Source organism: Piliocolobus tephrosceles, chromosome 12 (genome assembly GCF_002776525.5).
Source record: "Piliocolobus tephrosceles isolate RC106 chromosome 12, ASM277652v3, whole genome shotgun sequence".
NCBI lineage: Eukaryota > Metazoa > Chordata > Mammalia > Primates > Cercopithecidae > Piliocolobus > Piliocolobus tephrosceles.
The window spans coordinates 2327219-2337997 of record NC_045445.1 but is presented as its reverse complement, the minus strand read 5'-3'; the positions used below and the strand labels follow the sequence as shown (position 1 = coordinate 2337997).

General features: G+C 37.6%; 1 pseudogene across 1 annotated transcript; it reads left to right on the top strand.

Annotated features, from left to right (window-relative positions):
• Positions 1 to 4402: 4402 nt before the first annotated feature.
• On the top strand, positions 4403 to 6132 carry LOC111536013 (annotated as a pseudogene). Its single transcript, XR_002729625.2, has one exon. The product of XR_002729625.2 is annotated as a keratin, type II cytoskeletal 8 pseudogene (transcript).
• Positions 6133 to 10779: the final 4647 nt, after the last annotated feature.

The window sequence follows — 10779 nt, the reverse complement described above, 5'->3', positions numbered from 1 at the left end:
GAGTGAGAGAAAATCTTCATGATCTATACATCTTACAAAGTCTAATATCCATAATCTACAATGAACTCAAATCAGTAAGAAAAGAAAAAAACAAACAAAACAACAACAACAACAAAAAAAAACAATCAATCCCATCAAAAAGTGGGCTAAGGACATGAATAGAAAATTCTCAAAAGAAGATACACAAATGGCCAACAAGCATATGAAAAAATGCTCAACATCACTAATGAACAGGGAAATACAAATCCAAACCACAATGTGATACCACCTTACTCCTGTAAGAATGGCCATAATCAAAGAATCAAAAAACAGTAGATGTTGACGTGGATGCGGCAATCAGGGAACACTTCTACACTGCTAGTGAGAATGTAAACTAGTATAGCCACTATGGAAAACAGTGTGGAAATTCCTTAAAGAACTCAAAGAATAACTAACATTTGATCAAGCAATCCCACTACTGGGTATCTACCTAGAGGAAAAGAAGTCGTTATTCGAAAAAGATACTTGTACACACATGTTTATAGTAGCACAATTCACAATAGCAAAATCGTGGAACCAACCCAAATGCCCATCCATCAACAAGTGGATAAAGAAACTCCAGCATATATATATACGATGGAATACTACTCAGCCATAAAAAGGAATGAATTAACAGTAATGACCTGGATGAGTTTAGAGACTAGTATTCTAAATGGAGTGACTCAGGAATGGAAAACCAAACATCATATGTTCTCACTGATATGTGGGAACTAAGCTATGAGGATGCAAAGGCTTAAGAATTATACAATGGACTTTGGGCACTTGGGGGAAAAAGTGTAGGGGGGCAAGGGATAAAAGACAACAAACATGGTGCAGTGTATACTGCTCGGGTGATGGGTGCACCAGGTTCTCACAAATCTCTATTAAAGAACTTATGTAACCAAATACCACCTGTTCCCCAATAACTTATGGAAAAATAAAATTTTAAAAATAATATATAAAAAGATATACAAATGCCCAACAAACAAGAAGGTACATTACAAGCCATCATATAAAATATAAATAAAACTATAATCAAGTATCACTACACATTCACAAGAAAGGGTAAAAGGTCAAATTACATTCACTGATTGTCAATAGAAAGTGTTGTCAAGGATGTGAAGCAACTGGATCGGTCATACATGAAAGGTGGAAGTTTAAAATAGTGCAACCACTTTAGAAAAGTCTTCAGCAGTTTCTCAAATATACCTACAACTACAATCCAGCAATTCTGCTCATATGTATATAACCAATAGGATGGAAATCATCTGTTCACAAAAAAACTTGAACAGCGAAGTTCATAACAACTTTATTCACAATAGCTAAAAATTCGGGGAAAAAACAAAGTCCACAGCAATGTAATCAATAAACAAATTGTGGTATAATCATACAGGCTTTATTTAGTACTAAAATGAACAAACTACTGATAAATGCAACAACAGGTATGGATCTCAAAACTGTGATGATGAGTGAAAGAAGCAACACAAAAAGGAATATATACCCTATGATTTCATTTATATGAAGTGCAGGAATAGGCAAAATTCACCTACGACATGAGAATGGTCACTTAAAGGATGGGATAGTGACTGGAAAGGGCACAAGGGAACTTTCTGGGGTCATGGAATGTTCTTTACCTTGATCTAGGTGATGGTCACATTAATGTATTCATTTGTCAAAATTAATCTTTTTGTTTAAGATTTGTGGTTTTCATTATATGCAGATTATATCTCAATAAAACACAGAAAAAAAAGAGGATCACTTGAATATTCTTATTACTATTAAAGAAACTAAAAACTAAACATCTCCCACAGAGAAAATCTAGGCCAAAATGGCTTTGCTGCAATTTCCAGCAATAATCCAAGAAGAAAGTAATTACGATCTAACAAAAATTCTTCCATAGAATAAATAAAGGTATAACACTCCCAAAATTAATTTTTTTTTTGAGACTAGCATAACCTTCAGATCGAAACCTGACAAGAACTGTATGAACAAATAAAATTATACGCCATTCTGACTCATGGCCATGAATGAACAAACCCTTTAAAATGTTCATAAATCATATCCAACAATATATAAACAGCCTAATACATCATGACCTAGCTGGATTTATCCCAGGAAGGCAATTCTGGTTAAAATTTTTTAAATGTAATTCAGCACATTCATATTTTAGAGAACAAAATTTTGATTATATAAAGAGGCATAAGCAAAAAGTTCTTGATAAAATTTAATATATACCAAAAAATACAAAACAAGGAATACAAGGGAACTTAATATGATACAATGTATCTAGAAATATCTATTCAAAATATTACACTTATCTATAATATATTAAAATGCTGGCCTTTGAGATTGGGGATGTAACAAAATGGCTGCCATTATCACTAATATTCAGCATTATAGTGGAGGTCCTAGACAATTCAACACATTAATAAGAACATAAGTATGCAAAAAGCAGTGTAAAACTGTCATTTATATAGTATATAATTGAGTACATAAAAATTCTTTAAAAATCTATGGATAAAAGGTTACATTTACAATGGGACTTTAGTAAAATTGCTGGATACAGAAACAATATATGAAAAATAATTTTTTCGTTCTACAAGTGAATAAGAAACATTTAAATCATTCAAAGATCCTAGTTATAATAGCATTAAAAATATCTATTCAAAGGCCGGGCGTGGTGGCTCACATCTCTAATCCCAGCAATTTGGGAGGCCAAGGCGGGTGGATCACCTGAGGTCGGGAGTTCAAGACCAGCCTGATCAACACGGAGAAACCCCGTCTGTACTAAAAATACAAAATTAGCCAGGGTGGTGGCACATGCCTGTTATCCCAGCTACTCGGGAGGCTGAGGCAGGAGAATTGCTTGAACCCGGGAGGCAGAGGTTGCAGTGAGCTGAGATCGTGCCATTGCACTCCAGCCTGGGCAAAAAGAGCGAAACTACATCTCAAAATATATATATATATTCAAATATGCTTCTGAATAAAAGTATGTGAGAGACAATAATCTTCTACAACTACAAAAAACTGGATGATTTACAAAAATCATAATGTTAAAGGTACCAAATAGTCATGGAAATAAAGATTAAATAAATTAAAATTTCAAGGAGAGTGAATCTTTTCCACTATAAGTTGACAATCTTCAACTGTTTTTCTCCTTTGGAAAATGTACAAACTCTGAGAACAGGCTGAGGATCAGGCTTATTCAGACAAAAAGCCTCTGCTGGCAGAGAGAAAAAACAGCAAAGCTTTTAACAGTTTGACAAGGCTGGTGTGACAAATACAAAAGTTGATGATACTCAAATGCTCAGCAGATTTTCCCCACTGAACGTTTGCTGACTTCTGGCATAGTTAGGTAAAATACTTGTAAAAAGGTGAAGTGAAATATTCAGCAATCACCCAGTTCTTAGGAAACAAACATGTGCCAGAATTTGAAACTCCAGGAGGCTGCAAATTGTGAATAGCAGATCTGGATTTTCCACAGTATTTCAGAGATTACAAAATAAAAATCTACCATGCTCTTACATCCTAGGGAAAAGTAGCAAACCAGACGCAGACTGAGTTTTAATAAAACTGTACTTTAGCCCTCATCATGAACAATTTCTGACTGGATTAAATTAAGCATTCTCACCTTATGTGCCTAAAAGGGGGAAAGTGGAACTCTCTCTAGAATATCTCATCTGAAGCCTCTACAATTTTTTATACATGGTGCGTGACATGCAAGAAAAATATTACTAGATACACAAAGAGGTAAAAAATATGACATGTAAATCAATATAAAAGATGAAAAAAGATGCAAAAACACACATGATCTGGATAGTGAAATCATCAGAAAATGACTTTAAAATTAACTATGATTAACATTTTTAAAAGAAGTAAAGGAAAAGTTAAATAAAATATGTGAAAGAACCAAGAACTGTAATGGACAATTTGAATTAATGAAAATAAAAATCAACTGGATATCCTACAATGAAAAAACTAGGAACTCAGTGCATGGGATTAACGGGATATGTGACACAAAAGAACAGCTTTACATAACTCCAAAATTATAGAAAATATTGAAATTGAAGCACAAGAACAAAAATAATTGGGAAAAAAAGAGCATAAGAGATATGTAGGACACAGTAAAACAAAACAAAACAAAACAAAAAAACTAACAAATATGGAATGGGAGAAGAAAAAGAATAGGGCAGAAGCAATACCCAAAGAAATAATATTCAAAATGTTTACAAAATTAATAAAAGATATACACCCACAGAATCAAAAAAACTCAGTGAATCATAAACAGGATAAACAAAAAGAAAACCACACCTAGGCACATCATAGTCAAGTTGTTAAAAAAACAAAGAGACCAAGAAGCAGCTTCTCTGCTCCTTCTGGAATCTCTGCCTGGTTCAGCCCACCTGCCTCCACTCCTGACTCCACCATGTCCATCAGGGTGACCCAGAAGTCATACAAGGTGTCCACCTCTGGCCCCTGGGCCTTCAGCAGCTGCTGCTACACGAGTGGGCCTGGTGCCCGCATCAGCTTCTCCAGCTTCTCCCGAGTGGGCAGCAGCAGCTTCTGGGGTGGCCTGGGCAGAGGCTATGGGGGGGCCAGTGGCATGGGAGGCATCACCGCCATCATGGTCAACCAGAGCCTGCTGAACCCCCTTGACCTGGAGGTGGACCCCAACATCCAGGCCACGCACATCCAGGAGAAGGAGCAGATCAAGACCCTCAGCAAGTTTGCCTCCTTCATCAACAAGGTATGGTTCCTGCAGCAGCAGAACAAGATGCTGGAGACCAAGTGGAGCCTCCTGCAGCAGCAGGAGATGGCTCGGAGCAACATGGACAACATGTTCGAGAGCTATATCAACAACCTTAGGCAGCAGCTGGAGACTCTGGGCCAGGAGAAGCTGAAGCTGGAGACGGAGCTTGGCAACATTCAGGGGCTGGTGGAGGGCTTCAAGAACGAGAATGAGGATGAGATCAATAAGCATACAGAGATGGCGAATGAATTTGTCCTCATCAAGAAGGATGTGGATGAAGCTTACATGAACAAGGTAGAGCTGGAGTCTCGCCTGGAGGGGCTGACTGACAAGATCAACTTCCTCAGGCAGCTGTATGAAGAGGAGATCCAGGAGCTGCATTCCCAGATCTCGGATACGTCTGTGGTGCTGTCCATGGACAACAGCCGCTCCCTGGACATGGACAGCATCATCGCTGAGGTCAAGGCGCAGTACGAGGAGATCGCCAACCGCAGCCGGGCTGAGGCTGAGAGCATGTACCAGATCAAGTATGAGGAGCTGCAGAGCCTGGCTGGGAAGCACGGGGATGACCTGCGGCGCACCAAGACTGAGATCTCCGAGATGAACCGGAACATCAGCCGGCTTCAGGCTGAGACTGAGGGCCTCAAAGGCCAGAGGGCTTCCCTGTGGAGGCCACCATCGCAGATGCAGAGGAACGTGGGGAGCTGGACGTTAAGGATGCCATCGTCAAGGGATGCCTCCGAGCTGGAGGCCACCCCGCAGCGGGTCAACCAGGACATGGCGAGGCAGTTGCGTGAGTACCAGGAGCTGATGAACGTCAAGCTGGCCCTGGACATTGAGATGTCACCTACAGGAGGCTGCTGGAGGGCGAGGAGAGCCAGCTAGAGTCTGGGATGCAGAACATGACTATCCATATGAAGACCACCAGCGGTTTTGCAGGTGGTCTGAGCCCGACCTATGGGGATTCTCACAAGCCCCGGGCTCAGCTACGGCCTGGGCTCTGGCCTCTGGCTCTGACGCGGGCTCCAGCTCCTTCAGCTGCACCAGCTCCACCAGGGCCCTGGTTGTGAAGAAGATCTAGACCCGCGATGGGAAGCTGGTGTCCGCGTCCTCTGACGTGCTGCCCAAGTGAACAGCTGCGGCAACCCCTCCCCGCCTGCCCCTCCTGCGACTTGCCCAGAGCCCGGGAGGGAGGCCGCTGTGCAGAGAAGCACAGGGAACAGAAGACACACCTGAGGCTCAGCCCTAGCCCTCAGCCCACCTGTGGGGGAATTTACTGCCTGAGGACCCCCCCTTACCCATGCCTCCAGCTACAAAACAATTCAATTGCTTTTTTTTGTCCAAAATAAAACCTCAGCTAGCTCTGCCAAAAGAAAAAAAAAAAAAATACAGAATCTTTAAAGCAACCAGAGGAATAAAAGACACTACATTTACAAGAACAACTGGAAAATGGAAGGCAGATTTCCCAAAAGAAACAATGTCAGTCAAAAGGTAATATTACAACATTTTTTAAGTGCTAAAATAAAAATAAGCACACAGAACCACCAACATAGAATTCTACACCCAAAGAAAATATTATTCAACAATGTGGGTGACATAAAGAGGCTTTCATATGAACAAATATTAAAGGAATTCCTCACCAGCAGACCAACACTGAAAGAAAGCAAGACAAAAACAAAGAAAATTCTTCAGTCAAAAGGAAAATTACGCTAGATGGAAACATGAAAATGCAAAAGGGCATGAAGAACGCCAGAGAGAATAAATACATGGATAAAAGTAAATATATATTTAGACTGCATAAAACAGTAATCAGAATATTTTGTACAGTCTAAATTATGTGCAAAATGAAATGTGAAGTGAAAATACATGACAAAAATAATGCAGGCGGGTGAAAAAAGGGGTAAGTACTGTTTACAGTTTCTAGTAGCATCAGAGACATAGTACAAATAGTTCGTACTTGACTATAATAAGTCAAAAATTCCTGCTGTAATTTCTAAGGTAGCTACTAAAATAGCGGAAGAAGATATAACTGACAAATTAATAGAAAAAAACATTCTAAATAGACACATTGACTACACTAAAAGAAGGCAAGAATGGAAGTGAAAGGGAATATGAAACAAGTGATTCAAATAGAAACTTGATGATTTAGCAGCAAATATATTCTAAATCAAATTATATATATATCAGTAATTAACTTTAATAAAAATAAGTCAAATATTTACAAGTAAAATATTAAGGTGGTCAGAATGGATTTTTAAACCCAAATATATGCTAGTTACAAGAAATATAGTTTAAATATTAATATGCCAAAAGTTTAATATAAAAGGACTGAAACAGAAGTCATGAACCAAAAAGATAGATAATGAAACTGTAATCAGGAAAATCAAGAAGCAATACTAGAGAAAAAGAAAGTTATTTCATAATTATAAAAGGATCAATAAAACAAGAAGCCATTATCATAGTCCTCTGTGGGAAGTGTTAAAGACTTTGTGGACATCTTCGATCTACCTCAAGTCTCAATCAAGATAACAGCAGAGATTTTTGTGGAAACTGACAAGCTGATTCTAAAATCCATGTAGAAAAGCAAAAAGCTAAAATAGAGGTAATCTTGAAGAAAAAAAAAACACATCTGAAGGACCTGTAAATAAGAACTGTGGTATTAGTGCAAGGATATACTAACTGGAATGGTTATACATATAATGGAATAAAATAAAGAGTTCAGGCAAATATTATCACCCAATTTTTTTCATAAAGGTGATATTGCAGTTCAGAGGTGAAAGTGTAGTCTTTCAAATAAATAGTGCTATATTAAATGCACATTTATATGAAAAAACTGCAATTATATCACAAAGTCACACCATATGAATTGCAAATTCGTTGAAAAATTTTATGTTAGAAGTAAAATAAATATTTTATAGAAAATATCTTTAAGGATAACCTCTTTGTGACTTTGGTATAGGCAAAGTTTAAAAAAAAAAATAGGACACAAAAAACACTAACCGTTAAAGAAATAAATGGTAACTTAGACCACACTAAAATTAAGATTTGCTCATCAAAAACACCAACAAAAAATGAAAAGGCAATCCACAGGATAGGAGATGACATTACAAATACATATATCTGGCAGAGAACTTCTACCATGAAAATATAAACATATATACATATATAGATAGATAGATAGATAAAAAGACAACCTATCTAAAAAACAGACAAATGAACATAATGAAAAAGGATATTAAAATATCCAACAAATATTTGAAAAGCTATTTAACTTCATTCTCATCAGAGATGCAAAGAAGCAAATTAAAACCACAAAGGAATAGTACTATACCACCACCTGAATAGCTACAAAGTAGACAAAAAGTATTAAATACCAAATGTTGACAAAAAATGTCTAGATGTGATATCCTGGTAAATGTTTAACAACTGAATCTCTTAGAAAGGAATATATAAGGCCGGGCGCGGTGGCTCAAGCCTGTAATCCCAGCACTGCGGGAGGCCGAGACGGGTGGATCACGAGATCAGGAGATCGAGACCATCCTGGCTAACACGGTGAAACTCTGTCTCTACTAAAACTACAAAAAATTAGCTGGGTGGGTGGTGAGCACCTGTAGTCCCAGCTACTCGGGAGGCTGAGGCAGGAGAATGGCGTAAACCCGGGAGGCGGGGCTTGCAGTGAGCTGAGATCCGGCCACTGCACTCCAGCCTGGGCGACAGAGTGAGACTCCGTCTCAAAGAAAAAAAAGAAATGAATATATAAGATCCCTGATTTATGGCTTTTTTCCAGTCTCCATACTGTAAATACACCATAGCCAATTTCAGGCAGCCATCCTGAGATCACTGAATGCAGAATTGAGAAGAGATGCCCACAATTGGTCCTTGAAAGCCAGTATGACCCAGCTCCAGAACACCACTGACATGCAGCAACAATAATTCTCACATATTATTGGTGGGAGTGTAAATTGATACAACTGGTTTAGAAAACTGGCAGTTTCTCCTAAAGTTGAAGACATGCATACCCTTATTACACAGCGCTTCTACTCTGGGTTATGTACCCAACAGAAATCCATACGTGTTCACCAAAAGACATGTTTGAGGATTCTCATAACATTGTTAATATGTAAAAGCTAAAACCTGGACACTACCCAAATCCCCATCAACAGTTTAAAGGATAAACAAATTGTAATACCATGACATAATGGAGTACTATGCATCATCAGTCAATAAACTACAGCCCACAGGAAAAATGTGACTAGTCCCTTATTTTCTTACAGCCCCTGAGTGAAGAATGTTTGTTACATTTTTAAATGGCTACATTCTTAACAGTTACACAACTACCTACATAAAGTCATCAATTTTGCCTCTTGACCTACAGGGATTGTGCAATTTGCTATCTGGCCCTTTAAGAAAAAATTTGCTGATCTTTGCTATAAACCAGTGAGAGTGAATGATTTACAACAGTGATCTCAAAGTATGGCCCCTGGATCAGCAGCATTAACAGCACCTGAAAACAGGACTCCCAGGCTCCACCCCAGACATACTGAATCAAAAGTCTGGGCTGTGACCCAGCAATTCATGCTTTAACAAGCCTTCTTGGTAATTCTGATGTATGTTAAAGTTTGAGAACCAACGAACTACAACTCTAAACATGAATAAATACCACAAACATAGTGTGGAGTGCAAGAACATAGATGCAATAAAGAACATACTATATAATTCCATTTATATATATTTTAAAAACGTGTACAAGTATTCTATTTAAAAATCAAGACAATGGCTACCCATGGAAAGGGACTAGTGACTGGAAGGGAGCATGAGGTGAGTTTTTGCAATATTAAATTGGCTTGCAGATTGCTGCCTTCTGGCTGTGTCCTTACATGGCAGAGAGAGACAGAGAGAGAGAGGAGGAGAGAGAGGAGGAGAGAGAGAGAGCAAGCACACTTTGGTGTCTCTTCCTCTTTTTACAGGGGCACCAGCCTTTTCAAATGAGGGTCCTACCATTACAACTTCACTTAACCTTTATCACCTCGTCACAGACCCTATCTCCAAATACAGTGACATTGGGGGTTAGGGCTTCAGCATATGAATTTTGAGAGGACACAAGCATTCAGTCCATAATATATTCTAAAGGAAATTGTAAGCATGTTCTTCAGGCAGAAGAAAAGTAATCCCATATGGAAGCTTGGAAATGTAACAACAACAAAAAAATGAAAAGCAACAAAAGTGGTAAAAATATTAAAGTGTACTGATAATATAAACAATAATGTCTTGCTGGAATACAAGAATGTATGACAAAAATAAATGATAGATCATAGATAAAGCATTCATGAAGCAAGTAAAAGTGTCAATTTATATTAAACTCTTATGAGTTAATCAATTTGCATTTTTATAGTAAACACTAAAATAATAGCAAAAGGTATAAAACCTTCAAGCTAATAGAGGATATATGTATATTTTAGAATGCTTGAATATACTCAATCTATATTCATTTTAAAATAAGGCAAGCAAGAGGAAATAAGGATATAGGCAGGTGGAAAAAATAGAAATCGCTTAATAAGCTGAAAAATTTCAATGCAAATGTATTTGTAATTATAGTAACTATACATAGAATAATGCTCCAATTAACTAAATATTGTCCAACTGGATCCTACCAAATCTCAACTATATGCTATTTATAGAACACAACTTCAAAACATAAAAGGAAAAGAGTGAAAGTAAATGAATGGGAAAAGAGCATGCAAACTCTAACCAACACGTGGCTGGTATAGCTATGACAACATCAGATAAGCAAGACTTTAAAGCAAAAAGAATTACCGGAGGAAAAAAAAATGACAATAGTAAAAATTAAGAATTAAATTTATAAGGAAATATTAACTATTCTAAATTTATGTACTTAATAACATGTTCTCAAAATATTTAAGGAAAATATTGACAGTAGTAAAAGGAGAAAAAGAAAAACCCAGAAACATGGTAAAATTTAACACACTTTTATCAGTACATGATGGAATAAA